At 38.3% G+C, this 17,449-nt stretch overlaps 1 pseudogene across 1 annotated transcript in view; it reads left to right on the forward strand.

Moving 5' to 3' along the window:
- The window catches only part of LOC145820239 (nuclear pore complex protein NUP107-like), a 244,678-nt pseudogene that overhangs the window by 195,563 nt on the left and 31,666 nt on the right, over positions 1 to 17,449 (forward strand). The window contains exons 2-9 of the transcript XR_014361424.1: positions 5,578 to 5,813; positions 5,892 to 5,949; positions 9,226 to 9,314; positions 9,827 to 9,958; positions 11,034 to 11,156; positions 12,355 to 12,453; position 12,498; positions 12,559 to 12,746. The product of XR_014361424.1 is annotated as a nuclear pore complex protein NUP107-like (transcript). The remainder of the gene's footprint in view (positions 1 to 5,577; positions 5,814 to 5,891; positions 5,950 to 9,225; positions 9,315 to 9,826; positions 9,959 to 11,033; positions 11,157 to 12,354; positions 12,454 to 12,497; positions 12,499 to 12,558; positions 12,747 to 17,449) is intronic.

Consider the following 17,449-nt stretch of genomic DNA (forward strand, 5'->3'; position numbering starts at 1 on the left):
TTTTCGGAGGATGTTTGGTTTAGGGGATTCATCATTCAATTGAGCTCTTCCTCTCCTTTACAGATTGGTTTGTACTCGGGATGTTTCAATAGCATCGGTGGCATGTTCTAATATGGCACCTATTTCTTGGAATCTTGGTTTTCGTAGGAATTTAAATGATAGGGAGGTTGGCGAGTTGGCTTCTTTGTTGTCATTGATTGATGGGGCTTCTCTTTCTTCCTCTTGTGATAGTAGGGTTTGGAATATCAATTCTTCAGGGGTCTTTTCTTGTAAATCTCTGTTCAATAAATTCATTGATGAACCCTCTGTCCTTTGTTTCCTCTTCATAAGAAAATTTGGAAAGCGACTGTTCCTCATAAAGTGAAGTTTTCATGTGGTCCTTATCTCAAAAGGGTGTCACAACCAATGACCTTTTCCAAATGAGAAGGTCCAATCACTTTCTTTGTCCTCAATGGTGTGATGTGCAAGAGGAACTCGGAATCGGCAGATCATCTATTTTTGGACTGCCCGGTGGCTTTTGCTTTATGGCAACATTTGTTTGGCCGACGTGATGTTTAGTGAGTTGCTCCGTGGGACTGCATTCATATGCTTTGTGTTAGGTTTGAAGGGTTTGGCGGCAACAAGAGAGCCCAAACAATGTGGTCCTATATTGTGTTTGCTATTTTCTGGACTATCTGGTTGGAGAAAATGCACAAATCTTTCATAACAAAAAATCAGATGAGGAGGCTTTGTGCAATAGGGCGGGATATTCGTCTTTATTTGGCTTCATATTTGGCTTTGTGGAATTTTTGGCTTCCTTTTGAAGGAGTTTCATTTTTCTTGATTTCTAGAGATTGGGTCGTTGTTTGCCATCTCTAGTGCTAGGAGTTTAGTGAAATTTGTTTTGACTGTTCTGCATTTTCTTTCTCTATTTGTTTGAGCGCTTCTTGTCCTCTCCTCTCATTTTTCTTTTTTAATAAAATTCTTTGTTGATGCTCAAAAAAATGTTTCTAGAAACTATCGCCACTCTGTGTTTCATTCTTCAACTATTAATTTTATTTAGGCTAAATTACAGATACACCTCTTGAGATTTAAGTTAAAATACGAACTGCCTCCTATAGTTTTGAAAATTACAAATATCCCCTTGCCATATTTTTTTATTAACAAAATTATTAGAAAAAATAAAATTCTTAACTATCCTATACTAAAAACAGTTAACTGACTTGATGATTTATTAATAAAATGGGTCATTGGTTATGCAATTAGAAACTTGAAGGGGCGGAATGTAATTTCCAGAACGATAAGGGGTAATTTGTATTTTAAGCAAATCTCAGGGGGTGTATTTGTAAGTTACCCTTTATTTTTATTTAGTCCCTAAATATATTAATTTCTACTAAAGTAGTCCAATTGAATGTTAAAACCTAATTTGATGGGCAAAAAGTCATTTTAATATTTGAACAATTTAAACCACATGACCAAACAATCATTTTTTTGTTTGCTAATTTGAAATGAGGGTTATAGAAGAAGATGGGTGTATGGTTGTAGAGTGTAAGTTGTCTAATATAGTAGTTGTATGATTTAGGCTATGTTTGGCAATAGCTAACAAAGCTACATTTTTTTGCAGAGCTTTTTTTTTTTTTTTTTCTCTCTTCAGTATTTTTTTTAAAAAATTTGTGCCAAAACGTTTACTTTTTAGGTTTGTCAAGTCTAAATGGATCTTAAAAGTAGGAAAAATTGAAAAATTCCAAGAAAAGTTCACTAGAGAAAAAAACTCAAAAAAGTCAATTTTAATGTTTTTTTTTTAAAGTTGCTTTTCAAGTATATCTAGTCTAGTAGGACTTAAAAGTGAACTTTTTTGAATTTTTCTTTTTATAAAAGTTCACTAAAGACCAAAAAAACCAATAAAAAAACTACTAAAAAAGCAATTGCCAAACCCACTATTAGGTTGTCCAAACTGTGAAATTATCTTTTTGCCTAGTAGATTAGCTTTTCCTCATTATTGATTTGGATAAGCCATCTCTAATTGAACCATATAAACTGAAATCAAAATTTTAGGGATTAACTAGATAAATTGATAGTTTAGGGATGAAATAGAAAAAAAAAGACAATAGTTTGGGGGATAAAACTGAAATTATAACCCTGAAAAATATTTAGTAAACTGATACAAGAGGTGGTTGATATTGCAAATAATTAATCTTTGTAATTTAGTTTTCTTGAATTGCTGCAATGAAAGGAGAATTAGTTGTTGACCTGTCGTATTGTTATCCAATTGAATAACTGTTTAAATGTAGTTGTAGAAGGGCAATGAAGTAGCAGAATGGTGAGATCACTTTGTCTATTTTTTGATGTCACATTTACGGGGTAATGTCCGTTTTCTTTGAGGAGACAATTATATATTATTATCTTATACAAGACTACTGTAGGTACCTATACCATGCCCGACACGTGGCGAGCCCTTCGGGCACCGCATCATTGTCATCACACCCCCACATGGGAAACCTCTAAGGCACCACCGTCAATTGAGATTGCATGCCTAGCCTAAGTCGAGGCATGCACACCATCAAGTATGGAGAGCTCCAAGACAAATGAGCTGGGCTGTCAGCTTGCCTACGCACTCATTGAGGACCTAGACTCACTTGCATGCCCATTTGGGTTCCTACTTACCCACGCTCTCTTGGAGGCCTAAAGTTGAGCCCTTGGCTGCCTATTCAGTCCTTTGGCCAACATATGCTTGCATAGCAGCCTAAGGCTTGCCTTAATGTCACTATTGGGAGTTGGGCCTAGGCAACCTCGCTTGGGGACCATCGAAGGACTGTGGTCTGTGGACTGGAGGGTAAGACCAGGGTACCGTCAAGGTTTTGCTTGGCTATCTCCTTAGATAGAGGCAATGTGGACCTTATATCCATGCCTCTACATGCATGATACGTTGCCTTTGAAGATATCAGACCTGTCACCCCAGATGACAGCCAAGTTTATATCAGCTTCTTGAGGTGAGGGGAGCCCGCCACCTGCCCCTCAAGTTGCTTGGGCTCCTCCAATACTTGAAGAGCTTATATAACGTATCATACATGCAACGACCACAATCATCATACAACAACACTACTATAACTACACAAACCCTCAGAGCACGTTTGGTACGATGGAATGGGCTAAAATAGGATGTCCATTCTAACTTTGCATTCCATTTCCCATGTTTGGTATGTCTTATCTAAGTGAGAATAGTCATTTCAATGGAATTGCTATTCTAACATGTGAGAATGCCCATTCCTTTCTCTAACCCAAGGAATAGCCATTCCATTCTATCATAGAATCACCATAAAACAGTATCAGTTAGCTACGACCACCATTCCCTTCTACTACCACTCCTCCCACCATTGCCACCACCGTTACTACTATTGACATCGCCACAATCACCACCACCACCCTATTGCCGCCACCATCACTACCACTACTACCATTACCACATTATCACCACCATCGCCGCCACAACTGCAAGCACCACATCACCACCACAACCACTGCATCACCACCACCACACCTCCACAACCACTACCACTACCTCCACAACCACCGCTACCGCCACCCTACTACGCCATTGCTGCCACCACCACCAATACCACCATCACCACAACTACCACTGCTACAACTGCCACCTCCACAATCACTACCACCATCGTTAGAATCACTACCCTACTAGCTCCGTTTTTACCATCACCACTGCCTTTGTTGCTAGAACCATTACCTTACCACCATGTTAACAAAAAGCACACCACCGCCACCATTATCACAAGAACCACCACTCTACTACTGCTACCCAGCAACACCACCATCGTCACTGCCACAACCATTACCTTACCACTACTATCACCATTTTTACAAAAATCACACCACCATTATCATGAGAACCACCACTCTACTACCGCTACTAGCCATCATCACTGTCGCCAACCAACACCACCACCGCCACAACCACCACAACACTAGCTTACCACCACCACCATCATAGTGACCTACCACCACCACCATCCTAATACCACTACTATCACGGCCACTGATGCCGCCACCAATACCAACACTCACACCATCGCTTCACAACTATCATAATCTGTATTAATTGTTAACTTGTTTGTTACTAGCTTGTTAAAAAAAATAATAAAAATAATAAATAAATAAAATATAAAAAATATTCCATTCCATTAATTTAAAGGCATAACCAAACATGAGAATAAGAATTATCATTCTATTTCTATGTCATTCCATGTTGACAACCAAATAATGGAATGGGAATGAACATTCCATTCCATTCCATTCAACCTTGCATTCCATTCCCATATTGATTCCATTCCTTCATACCAAACATGCTCTAAGTGTTCAAGGTCTCTCACTACGCTCCCCCATCTCTAAGCCTGCTTTGGTCTTCTGTTTCTCCACCTCCGGTGCTCTCAAACCACTAAAGTGCTCTTCATTTTCCTAGAGGTCTGTAACCGACCACCACTAACCTCACTTACCCACAACTACCAAGCACACAAAATGCTATTTGAAGCTTCCAAGTTTTCATTGTGGTTGTATTCACCAATTTTCGCCATGACAGCTTGGTTCACAGCCTCAAGGCTCAACCTATGTATATTGATATTATACAAAAAAGATAAAAGCTCAGCCATACAACATCTGAGGCACCTTTTTATACTGTAGTTCTTCCCAATTCTATTTAATACTGCATGACCAACATCTTATCTAATCCCAATCTTCAAACCACGTTGAGCTTTTCAATAATTTTCAACAAGGCACAATTTTATTTAACTTCTGCTTTGGTTGTAGGCAGATGCTTCAGTCCTAGAAGCTTATACTTTACAAGAAGCACCTCCTGCGAAGGGGTAATAAACTTTCAAGGCCCTCTCTTAACAAGTTGTATTTGGCCGTGATTGGATAATAGAGTTGGGCCTTATTTGGGAAAAAGGATTGGGGCTAAAATAGCCTATAAAGACAAAAAAGGCTAAAATAGGCAATAAGACAAAATGTCACATCCTACACATCAATCAATCACTTTTCTCTCACAACCATATATTCAACTACTAAAAAATTCACGAATCATCACAAACACGACTTTTTTTCATCTCATAAAATAGCCAAAAGACCATAAAAGCCAACTAAAATGACCAAGTTCCCTAATAAGGCCTTAGTGGTATTTTAGCCATTATGAGGTCAATAGAGTATCATTCCAATAAACCCCCACCTTTTGAAGGGAGAAAAATAACGATCAAGCCACATATTTGCCTTCACAACATCCACATTGTATTGTTGTTTATGCTCGTCGCTTTCCATTGTCATGAATACTTTCTCATATTATACTAGTAGACAACTTAATCAAGTTTTGTGAATAAGCAATGTGTTAAGTTTAGAGCTTGAGGCAGTGAATTCTGATTCGTAGTTTAAATACGTAATTTGTTTAAATTGCTCAAATCTTGAGGTTTAGCTGCTTCCTTTGCAATATTTCTAGGCAGTTTTAGTTGCGTTGATCTTCATTTCTTCTCATTTTCTTGCCCTGTTACTTATGTAGTTTATAGTTATCTGGGAAATTAAATTCCAATGCTTTTGCAGTCAGCATGTTGGGCGATGGCCAAGTCATGGCTTGATGTTCAGGTGGATCTTGAACTAGCCCGCTTACAACCAGGTGGAATGGATCAATTTAAAACTTATGAAGATGCAATTGACAGAAGTCATGGACAAGGAGACGGTGTTTCTCCATCTACAGTTGGACCAGAAAATTGGCCACTACAAGTTCTGAATCAGCAACCTCGGCATCTGTCTGCGCTTCTTCAGAAACTCCATTCAAGGTATACGTCGTCAATTTATTACGATTTTCTAGTGGGGCATATTAGTATTTGATAATTCTATTTTTTTGCATGATTTAGCGACTCAGTACATGAAGCTATTACTCAAGAATGCAAGGAACAGCACCGGCAAATTGAAGTAAGAGCATCTTCTTAGCAAAAGACTTTAGCATACTTGAATATTCAAATGCCACTTCTTTATATGGATTGATTTTGAACTCTAAAATGAAGTCTCACGGGCCACCTGTTCCACTATAAATAAGGGTGGCTATGACTTGCTGGAAATGATGTCTTGTTGATAGTTAACTTGTTTGATGGACTGCCTAAAAGCGGATTGTTTTGCAGTAATGTAAGGATCAAGCCACCTATTGCTGGTTTCAATCATCAAAGTTTATTTTACGTTGTGTTTGGATCATAGATTTAGGTAGGGATTTGGAAACGTAAAGGGAAAGGTACAAGTTAGTGAATTGTGAATGAAATATAGCTACATTTCACCAACATTTCCTTTTCCTTTCCTTTTCCAAACTCTTACCCAAATCTATGATCCAAACACAAGCTAAAGGAATTTAACTCTGCTTTACTGGCTCTCACATCCTAAGCATGCATGAAAACTAATACATTGCACAATTACATAGTAATAACCGAAGTAGCAATATTTAGACCATTCAATATCTCTATGTAGGAACAATATTTAGCCATGTTGAGTAGTAGATTATGAGTTCCAAAGTTAATTGGATATAAAGAAACTTCACGGTCGTTGCTGACTAGGTGACCAAACATGTTACGACACATTTGATGTTCAACATGCGTGAGATAGTATGCAAATGATATCATTTAGTTGACAAATAAGGGGGGCAAACTTTTAGGTTAAAATTGTGGGGACACTACTGAATCTAAAGGTTTTAGGTTAAATACGACCAAAACAAATTATGTGGAATGCAATTTTAGCGAACTTAGAAATAAACGTAAAGATCGAGTAAAACTTGAGGAGGGGTAAGTGGTACCCAAGAGTGGTCAATTTCTGATGCTTTGAGTCAATTATTCATAAAGATTGAGGAAAATGTGGCTCATAGAAAGAATTAGAGTTGGTTGGATTGCTATAACTTATAAGGCATTTTGAGAAAAAATGAATTGTCCTCGATGTCCGACTCAAATTCAAATAAATTTTAAGATTCTCAACCATTGTCGACAGTAGGATTGGTGAAACCATTTGTAATGTGATCAGATTGGGCGGGTTGGGTGATTCGGCGTTGAAAAATCTAGAAATCCCCTAGATGTTGATTTGTGATTATGTATCAATTTTAAGCAGAATATAAAAATCCCAATCAAACAATCAAGACAAAGAAACACAACGATTTTACGTGGAAAAAACCACAATTGGACACCTCCAACTGTGATCAAAAAACCACGGGCAACAGCCACAAAACAATCCACTAAGAAGATTTAAAGGAATTACACAGGTATACTCTCAATTACCTAGCGAATCCACGCCTAATTGAACCAACCTCTATGTGCCTCTTCCAACCCGTCTTCACCTCAGAATTGTCTTTACGATGAGCCACCCCGGAATCCACCACAGCTTCAGGCTCGAATTCTTCAGAATCCACCGAAGAACAACTCTCTCTCTTTTGTAGAACTTGTAGAACAAACCAAACCTTTGATGTATATACTTTAAAACATGAGTTGAATACTCAATTAAAACATCAAAGAAAACTCACAAAGTACCCCCAGATATAAACCCTAGAACCCAAAAAGAAGATCTGGAGTAGTAATCCTAAAATCTGACCCAACATGCGAATTTATAGAATCTATCCCGCGATCTCCGATCGAGCGCCCAACAGCCCGCTCGAGCGGCTTCAGCAAAATTTGCGCGTAATATAACAGAGGTCCGCTCGAGCGCGAAATCACAGCTTCCAGTATTTTTACAGACCTGACAAATTGCTGGAACCAGGGATTCTCCGCTCGAGCGAGGGTATGTCCGCTCGAGCGGACAGGCAACTTGGAATGCATTTTTGCATTTTACTTCGGGGGCACTGCCCCTCGACCCCGCCGTGGCGCTGCCCTGGACCCGCCAAGGGGCGTTGCCCCCTCGACCCCCGCGAGCTGATCGGGCAACTTGATCCCCGTCATAATCAGCGAAGTGGCAATCGTGAAAGCTTTATCATCACAAACTTCTCTGAAAGGCACAATTCGGGTTGGATTCGCATCTAAACACTCATAGCCTCACTGAAATAAAAGTACGAAAATAAATACAACTGAAAGGAGTTTTGTCAAACGGGGTTGCCAAGAATAAAACCTAACAGGCGTTTTGAACACCCCTAAGTTAAAAGTGGCACCAACTCATGATAAAATGGAAGAAGGCCGTTTGCGATGGTATGACTATGAAGCAGAGTCCCACATTGCATGGGTATGAAACTAGTGTGCATTTTATAAGCATGTGCAACCTGGACCAACATGTGCACATGTTAGGAGGACTTATTTGATCCACATTGAGTGGTAAAAGAAGTAAAAGGCCCAGGAGGAGATGGATTGAGATGATAAGAAAAGAGATAATTGATTTGGAATTATTTGAGGATACGACTTAAAATATTGCCAGCTAAGGGAAATGACCATATATCCAACCACATGTAATAGGGAAAAAGTTTGTTTAGGTGAGTTGAGTAATTGGGTGCAGAAAGAACACAATTCTAACATGTGTTATTTGGTCCTGTCATTTATGAGGTGTTTTGTACTCTGTTGCTTAATATAATTCAGTTCCCTCTTTGGATGAGAAAAAGCAAAGGGTTTACAATATTTTGGTGACGAACCTATTGCTAGCAACTCATTGGTATCATATTGCCTTTACAATACTTTGCTGATTATCTGTTTAGCACAGTAGATCTATTGTGCATACATTGGATTACTTGTGTATCTCCTTTCTCGCCTTTGTATGTATTTCCATGTAGAATGGAAGAATTTCACGCCTTATCTTACTTTTGGCAGTTTTTTATTTTTTATTTAAAAAAAAAACCTAATGTAGGTCCCTATACACCATGTCATGAATCATGACATCCGTGTAACCTGTTGATGAATTACATATATTTTTCTGCTGCTTGTGTGTATTGTGTTGGGACACAAGGCTTACTTCGGTTTGGTTCTTGTGTATATTGTTCCAAGAAACAAGTTTGGAGCACCACTATTTGTTTTATTGTTTCTCTTCCTGACTTCTCTTTTTTCAAAGTCCTTGCATTGTATGTTTGCTTGCTCTGTTTAATTTTAATAAAAACAAAGTATCTATGCTTGGTCATTTTTGCTTTCTACTATAGAAAGAAGTTTTTGCTTTTTTGTATATATAAGCAAATGTGGCAATTGTTTTAGTTTCCTCGGTTTGAATATGTCATTGCCTAGTCTTCTCTTACTGAACATTGATGTCTAGATGAATCTTATGATGGGGGATATACCGCATCTGCTAGACGTTATGTGGTCATGGATATCACCATCTGAAGATGGGGAAAACGTCTTCAGGTGATTTTTTACTTTTTATCTACATTTAAAGTTAGAGTCTGTTTCTAGAGACAAACCTTTGTTGTCTTTTAGATGTTCATGTGCCTATAACTTGTTATGGTCCTTCCAATTTGTGGCCACCTTTTATATTAGTTCTATTCTTTTTGTGATTAATGAAATAGATATAAAATCCACCTCATCATTCACAGCTTTGTGTTGATCTATTTGAAAACTAGGCCATGATAGGTGGCTGAAATATATTGCCAAATGCTTAAAAGGAAAACATCTTAAAATAACTATGTTGATGTTTTTTACAGGCATTCGAAGTAGCATTCTGTTTCACTATGGGCCATGTTTGGAAATTTTTCTTCCATTTAAAAAAAATAAATAAATAAAAGTGAAAAGAACATATCGTGCACATGCATGCATGCATCCGTGTTTGCTTAAACACTATTTGTTATTATAAACATTCATCCACCTGAGCATGGGATACTCATGTCATTGAGCTGGCTGTGCTTTTTGCTTTCTCTCAGGCCTTATGGTGAACCTCAGATGATTCGTTTTGGTGCACACTTGGTTCTTGTGCTTAGGTACTTACTTGTAGAACAAATGAAGGGTGCTTTCAAAGAGAAGATCATGACTGTTGGTGACCTCATTCTTCATATGTAAGCGTTTCTGAGCCATGCTTATTAATCATTCATTCTTACATATCAATAGATTGTCATACCTAAAATAATTGTCACAGTGGAGTTATCTTTTTAACATGGTTAGAGTTAGACAATAGTGTTTTACATAAAAAAACAAAGCTCAATTAGTACACATTAATGTGTTTGGGAGGAGAAAGATTGGGTACACACCTAACTTTTGGCATAGTGTACAAAGTGGTTGCCCCGTGACTTGAACCCGTATGCTCAAGGTTATTAGGTCACGGTTTTACCATTGAACCAATGGTCACCCCTGGACAATAGTATTTTACATGTGTCGATTATTTTTATTTGTGCCTTTTGTTTTGTTGTTTGTCCTCAGAGTTATCAAGGTAGAGAGTCCAGCTATGTCATGTTCATTTGCAATTATCATTTGAAAGAACATATAAAGATGATACAGTAGAACAATTCGTCTTCATATTCGTTTTTGATAAGTAAGATAGTTGCACAGGTGGCAGGAGAAAGCACTCTAACAAGTAACAATTGATGGTAATTATTTATTAAAAATGAAAGAGTTACAGTTTTAAAGCATAGAATCAAGTTGGTTTCTTTAGAGAGAGTAACTGTATTAAAGCTAATTAGCGTTATCGAACACAAGTTACAACTGACATGTGACGTATTGTATAGAAAACCAAATCTCAATTGTTGTAATGGATTTCAGTTAGAAATTTTTTGGTCTGTATTTGCTTTTTGGTTTGTAAGACCTTGGTCTTTAGATTCTATAATTTGTACCAGTAATTTTCTTCTTGTCCATTATATAAAGGACATGATGGCATCCATGTGGTCAAGTTGATTCATTTGAGAATCTCTTGGATGAGACTTGGCTTCATACCCCTGAAATGTGTGCCATCCGTAGATAGGATGGCTTACTTGCCTTGTGAAGAATGACGAAGGTTATGTTTTTTTTTCCATTATATGATTTGGTAATATGTTTAACAAAGTCAGAAACAATTGTCTACATTAGCTTGGTATTGTCATGCATTGGGAGACATTATGTGCAACCATTAACTGGGAAATGCAATTTCTAATTTTCCAGGTATGCGATATTTCTATTTTCAAAGCACCATGAAGAGTTGGTTGGCATCTATGCTTCTCAACTTGCACATCATCGTTGCATCGACCTCTTTGTGCACATGATGGAGTTAAGGCTGAACAGCAGGTGTTTTTTCAAGGCAGAACTGAAATTTGTTTCATCTTTTTAATAGTTTTGGAAAAATGCTATCCAAACTAACAAATCACAAATTTTTCTTGCTAACTGTACAATAATGAAACTTTGGAAACTGGACTCACTTCAATGATATAAGAGTTAAAAAGTTTGTTTGATTTGTTTTGTGTATAGCATTACTCATTCTTTTGTTCTCCAACTTGTTCATTCCTTTTCCTTCATGTTTGATTTATTTAGTCTTTTTTTTTTTCCATATTTTTTTGGCCGGGCTGGAGTTGATGCTTCTTTAGGCTTGTGCACAATTTACAGGTGCGTCAATTGTGCTTCACTATTTATTATTGGGGGAATCACCAAACAGTGGGACAGGAAAAAAAAAATTTACACAAAATGGAGGGGTGCAACTCCCCAGTGTTTGAGTTGCAGCCCATCAGAAAATGAGTTGCACCCTCCCATGTTCTGTTAATTTTTTTTTTTTTTTTTGGTCCTACACCCTGTATTGTAATTCACCCTAAATAAAACTGAAGACGACCATATAGTTGGAGGTGGTAATTTCAATCCAGGATTGAGTATTTTTTACAGATGTGTTACTGAAAGAAGAGAATTTCTAGAAAATACTATAGTTCGGAAGAAAACAGTATTTGTCTTTGTAATGGTCCTATGTCCTCTCTATATATTAACAAAATGGGAAATTTTTTTTTTTTTTTTTTTGTGTGTGCATACGGTTAGATATTTTTTGTTTCTAAACATGCTCATTATGTTTGTATTGTATAAATGTACACTATTTTGCAAACATAATGAGCATGTTTATTCTGTGAATGCAGTGATAATGTTACTGTGCCTAGGTTTTCTCAGCTAAACTATGTTAGCAAGATTATCCGTGTTGTCATTAAGGAGGTGTATGGTTGTTTCTTTTGAAATGAGGAGCCTTGGCTTCTTTATTTCGTTGGCCTATGGGTACTGTACTGTGAACAGTTTCATAACTGTTCTCTTTGTTCATTTGCTGTAAAATATCCCACTAGCTGTGTGATAAACATGCTTCTAATTTCCCTTTTCAACAAATTGTGTGTAGAACTGGGAGGGAAAATGTTGTGCTACCAACTATCCTGGATACACAGAAAGATTATAAGATTCTTAAATATGAAGTTGTGAGTTTGTTTTTAATGTGGTAACATGTTGCTTTTTCTTTGGCCAGTGTGCATGTCAAATATAAAATCTTTGTTTCTGCTATTGAGTACTTACCATTTTCTCCTAGAGATGATTCGAAAGGCAGTTTCGAAGAAATTGTTGAGAGGTTTTTATCTATTTCCTTGACCTTAGTTTTATTGTTTAAGACAGGGTGAATTGAATAGTATTATTTTTATAACTGGGGAGTTCATTTACAACCTACTCTAACAAGGTTCTGTCAAGATCTCGGGAAATCAAAGCTGGAAAATATGATAAATCATCTGATATTGCTGAGCAACATCAGTTGCAAAGTCTTCAAAAGGCTATGGTTGTACAATGGCTCTGCTTTACACCTCCCTCCACTATTAATGATGCTCAGGCTTCTAGTGCCAAACTTCTCCTCCGAGCTATGTTACACAAGTATATATATATATATATATATATTTGTACTTCTATTTGTATTTGGTCCCATAAAAATTGCAACAGGTCTCTTCTATTTACACGGACAGTTTTCTACACGCACAAAAATCGAAAAAGTGGGAGGATTATCTCAAATGTTCGAGAGGTCAATCAGTATACATCTACCAACTCAAGTCTGTAGGTATTAGGTATCAGAGGTGGGGATGCAGAATATAAGAGGCTCAAGGAAGGCTAAATTCAAAGAAGCAATGATATTTAGACATTGGCATGATTTCAAAAAGAAAGTTATAGGAATTTTATATAATTATGTTTATAGTATTATTAGAGTCTAATTTTATGATTATTTTTTTTTTGTTTTCTAGTCTTTTTAAGTCAAAGGTATTTTAGTAGTTTCAAATTTGTTGACATGGGCTGTAGCGGTTGCCCATGAGTTGTCTTATGGGTCTAGTTATTTAATTGGTTTTTATTTATGCTTTTTATTTGGTCTTAAGTTGGTTTTGGGAGTCAAAAATAGTTTTAGTAGTTTTCTTTTTTTATTCCAGTTGGTGTAGGAAGTCTCCTAGTTCTATATAAAGCCATCTAATGCTTATAATTTAATGGAGTCGATATATTAAAAATATTTCAATGCTTTGAAGCTTTCTTATGGACTGTGAAAGCTCCAAAATCCATTAGGGTTTGATAATAAGTAAGAAAGCTTTCTTAGTCCCAATAACAACCAAGGGATTTTAGGATTGATTCCTAAACCTATCTTCTTCTTCTCACATACCCTAGTTATTAATATTGGGTTACTATTCACAGCCCTCAAAAAGTGCACTTTTCAACCTCAAAGCCCTATCCATTCACCCCCAAGTCAACTTTAATCCCTTCCTATACCTATTACCCCTTAATTTAACTGTTAAAGCTTAAATTACTCACTGTTTAGGTCATCATAGGAGTTGCATGGGTAGGTATGATATCTTGGGAGGTGTATTAAGGCATGTAGCAAGCGAGAGTGAAAGTTCAATGTCCCCTCTTGTTAAGCCTAGTCAAGGTGGAGTTATTTTCTTAGGGTGGCCAGTTATCCTCGACAAACCCTTGATCCTAGCCTTCAATCTATAATCCTTAAATGATCTCGACTAGTGAATGCCTAGGGAGACATAGGGAGTGCATAAGGAAGGCATAGGCAAGCAGAGGACCAGGTTATGTTGATTGAGTCGAGATAGTCATTCTCGAGTGTTCCTAGAAAGAATGAGGTACAAAGAACAATGGGCAACATAGGCTCTAGGCAAGCTGGGTGCTCTAGAGCCATGGTGTTATTGAGTAGGTTATGGCTAAGCAATGAACTCGGCTTTGCCACATATGCTCCCAACCATGCATTGTACTCTTCATACTTTGACTCATTCACTTTGGAGCACTTGCTTGTTAGGGCAGCACCTGCTTTAGTGAGCTAAGCATCCATACTTGGTGTGTATACTTAAGCTAGGCATACAACCTCAATTTGTCTTGTGAGGACATCGTCGGGTCTCCGAGCTTTGTCATGTATAGGCATGGTGATAATATCGTGGTGCTCGTAGGGCTCACCACATGTCGGGGTGGTATAAGTACTCACAGCGTCAAAATCCTTTTGTGGTATTGCTTGACCAAAATTTCAAGTCCCATAATCGATGACTGGTGGAATTGTGAGTCTTCTTTTGTCCCCTGTACGCATGCTATATTAACTGCAAGTGTTCACGAGTTGAGTCGGGTCAGGTTTACCCTTAGTCCGCCGGCCGAACCGACACCATCAGGTGAAGAAATCAGTCACCCCGTTATTGATCGATATACTGTTCAAAATCAATCGAATCATAGACCTCGATTTAATAGTCAGTTCAATCGATTTTGAAGATCCAGCAAAGGCAGAGAAAGAGTAGAAAAAAATTTATTAAAAATGAAATTCAAATTTCAAAACAATACACCTTAAAACTTATATATATGTATATATTTACAGATCTGTGCAAGAGAGAGTGGAGGAAGAAAATGAGGCAAAAGGGAGAGAGAGAGGGAGAATCGCAACCGCATCTGCAACCACCATGACCGCCAATGCTTGCCGTCACGATCACCTTTGTCTGCCACTGTCACTGTCACCACCACCATTAAAGAGGGGAGGAAGATTGAAGATGGAAGGGAAAAGAGAGAGAAGCAGAGATGAGAGAGAGAGAGAGTGAGAGGTAGAATATTTCTTAAGACTCCATGGAGAGAAGAAAAAACAGAGTGTGAGTGACCTATAGAGTGAAGAGACACTGAGAGATAGAGAGTCTTCTTAGTTTTCTAGAAAAGACTTTTAGGGTTTATGAAAGTGAAAAACATTGAATGGCTATGAAGAAAAATAGGAGAAAGTAAGAGAGAGTGAGAGATAGAAAGTATCTTTGTTTTTTGGGAAAGGCTTTGGGTTTATGAGAGAAAGATATTGAATGGTTATGAGAAAGTGTAGCAGTCTGTCATAGAGAACTCAGACTGACACAAGTGTACTTCCAAGGCCACCAGTATAAAATGCTATATAATTTTATTTATTTGGTCAGGTGTGTATTTTTTGTATCCATTTTCGACCGCAAACTGGTGAAATAATATATTAGAAAACCGTAGCCAATCATTCACTTTCTTGAAATTGTCTCTAACATCATGAGGCAGTCTGTGTCGGACGATTTATGCGGGTTAGTAGGTATAATGAACAACCCTACTATTAACCCCAACATCCCATCCTTAATAATAACTTCTACACCTAGGTATTTCTCAACTCGTTTTCAACTTGCCAGTGTAATGGATGCTAATCTTTTTTTTCAACTTGCCAATGTGCGATCTGCCTTTTACCTTTTGGAATGATCAGGTTTTCTAGATCATAGGAGAGAAATGTGGTGGTTTGTTGGAAGTTGATCGAAGAACCATAGCTTTGGATAATCTTTTTGAGGCTAGGTTGAAAGTCAGAGGCTTCGACTCTAGTTTTCTGCTGGCGTTCATGGAGGTGAAGATGGAAGGACGATCGTCAATGGTTCGTCTGAAATCTTTGTCCAAGACAGTGCGCCGCCAAGTGGAAACGTGGCCAAAGGTTTTCCGACCAGCACCTTCAGGCGATCCCATCGCCGATGACATGGAAGTTGATGGGTCAGGGAGGACACGTGGAAGCTTGGTTAGGGGAAGTCGAAGGGGAGAAAGGAGTTGAAGGGTCTGGGGACAGATTCGATGATGTAGTGGTGGTAGGGGGAAGATCAAGAGATAGGGGGATCAAAATGATATTGAATGGGCCACAGAAGGAACATGATGGGCCGAGTAAAATTTTGGGTTCAAGTGATTTTCTAAATGTGGGCCAAGAGTTTAATTATCAAAAGCCCATTTCTGTTTTTTCCAAGGGATGGGCCATTTTCTAAACAATACAAGGAATATAATGGTGGGCCTAATAGAAGTGACGAGCTCAATTCAAATGAATTGGGCCCAATGGGTTATATGAATGGGGCTCATATCTTGGAGGAGGGAATTAGGGCTGAGTCTCAACCATTGGGAGCTAAAGTTCGACCCGATTTGATCGAAGACGAAGGACAACCACTTGGAGCGATAGAGATCCAGCGACGGCTGTCGTCTGGCACGAAAGGAGGTGTCGATGGCGAAGGTGATGGGTATTTACAGAGGGACAGTCAGGATTGACTAACGCAGGAGGAGATTCAGCTTGGTTTAGCTGATAGGGTGGACGACTCTGTTGAAGGAGAGCAGAGACTAACGGCGGAAGTGGATGAATGGGTCGATGAAAGAATCGAAGAAGAGAATGATGCTGAATTGTTGAGTCGAAAGGTGGATGAAGGGTGTTTCGAACCTACTGAAGTGTTGCAAGCCTTGAATATTTATGGGTCTGGGTCTGAGGAGAGTTCAGACTATGACTCTGGTTCAGGTTGTGAAGAAGAAGATCAAGAAGAATCTGATCTCGAGCTTATTAATCTTTTTACTGAGAAGGACAATGTTGAGGAGGACAAAATTGAGAACGACATTATCAAGGAGGATGAAATTGAGGTCTCCGAAACAATGGATCATGTCAGTGACTCTGTTCATCATGACTATACAGAACTGTCATCACAGAAGGGTGACATTGTTATTCCTGACTCTTTTTCTCTTGGGGATTGGATAGGGGTTTCTCAGTGTCTTGGTCTCAAGTGTTCTGTTAGGGGAAGGGATGATAGAGGAGTCACTCCAGATATCTCGGGAGCCATGAGGGATGTTCCTATCACTAACCCTGTATCCTATAATTCAAATATAAATGCAGTCCTCGTAAATGATGCTCAAGAGGGAGTTTCTGTAATGCATTTGCACAGAAGAGGCTGTGTTTTTAGTAGTTTGAGTTATAGTGAGGTAGAGACAGAGCGTTGGTTGATGGAGTTAAGCAAGTATGCATCATGTCCAATTGAGGAGAATGAAGTACCCCATTTCAAGCATTTGCTTCAAGTTATGGGGCTGCCCCTAGTAAGTTTAAATGGTAAAGGGTGATGGTAGTAGAGTGGATAATAGTGTCACTAGAGGAGAGAGTACTAGACGAGGAGGGGTTTCGGTTAGAAAGGGGGCCAGGGAGTTAAGGAATTTGGTGAGTACAATTAATTACGACAGAAGGCATGTGGAGGTTAGGGGTGACAATGATTATCAATGAAGATTGTTAGTTGGAATGTGAGGGGTTAGGGATCCCGAAAGAAAAGGGGGATCATTAGGGG

The sequence above is a fragment of the Camellia sinensis genome, chromosome 2, assembly GCF_055761805.1.
Source record: "Camellia sinensis isolate YWXY chromosome 2, ASM5576180v1, whole genome shotgun sequence".
Classification (NCBI taxonomy): domain Eukaryota; kingdom Viridiplantae; phylum Streptophyta; class Magnoliopsida; order Ericales; family Theaceae; genus Camellia; species Camellia sinensis.